The following is a 1,040-nucleotide window of genomic DNA, read 5'->3' as shown; positions in this document are numbered from 1 at the left end:
TGGGTTTTTTCACGTGAAATGAGGTATGGTTTTGAATTTTGATATGTGTGTGATTTATGATTTGCAATTTTTTAAAATAATATTCAAAATTTCACGTCTGATTAAATTATTATGTATCAAGTATGTGAAAATGGCGACCATATCTGCTAACGCAGTGTCGATCCGAGATCATTGCTATGAACAGACCCGACAGTCTGTTCATATCGAGTTCCCATTGATATTCACTCAGCCCTCACAACTCAATGGATTCAACAGAAAATGTGGTCGAACGATGATCAATCCATGTAATGACTTCAGATCACGCCTGATATCTTACGGCGAAACTGGCTTTTAGTGCTTTTAGGATGCTTGGCCTGTACGTTTGTAGTTGAAACTTCAGAAGTTTTAAGGTGCACCGAATACAGCCTCCGTGATAGACGTAATGGCCGTGATTGACATACTTTTTCAGTCAGGCAGCTGTCTTGTAGTGAATATTCTTTCGAAGTGAGGGTGACATATATGCTCGTCGTAGTGTATATGGAAATGTTTGCTAAAATACCTATATTTGGGTTCTGGCCGGGATTTATAAACTAAGGACCTTAGTTTCTTTAATTATAAGACAATTTTTACCAAAAAAGGTCTGTATAAATGAAATAAAATTATAAGTACTTTAAAGCTAAATTTACATTCTTATTAAGATCAGTGATTGAAACAGGTTTCCGAACTATCAAATATTTCATATATTAAATTTGATTCTCAAATAGTAATAATAATAGTAAAATTATTAATTTTAGATTTTTTAATGGATTTTTCCCTGAAAATTGGAAATTTTTTCCTTTAAAATGGGTACTTTTAGACTCCCCTTTAAATGTGCAAATGGGAAGCATTTGAAAAAAAAAAACATGAAAAATAAACTTAAATACTAAATATTCTGCGTATATGCTTTCTATTTATTTTATAATTAGTAGACACAAGAGTTTGCATGTTAACTGTCACCATATTATATGAATTATTTTTTAACAGACTATACTTAAAACCGCATGAAAATTTAATGTTTTCCT

Source organism: Bacillus rossius, chromosome 14 (assembly GCF_032445375.1).
Source record: "Bacillus rossius redtenbacheri isolate Brsri chromosome 14, Brsri_v3, whole genome shotgun sequence".
Lineage (NCBI taxonomy): Eukaryota > Metazoa > Arthropoda > Insecta > Phasmatodea > Bacillidae > Bacillus > Bacillus rossius.
This window is presented reverse-complemented; position numbering follows the sequence as displayed.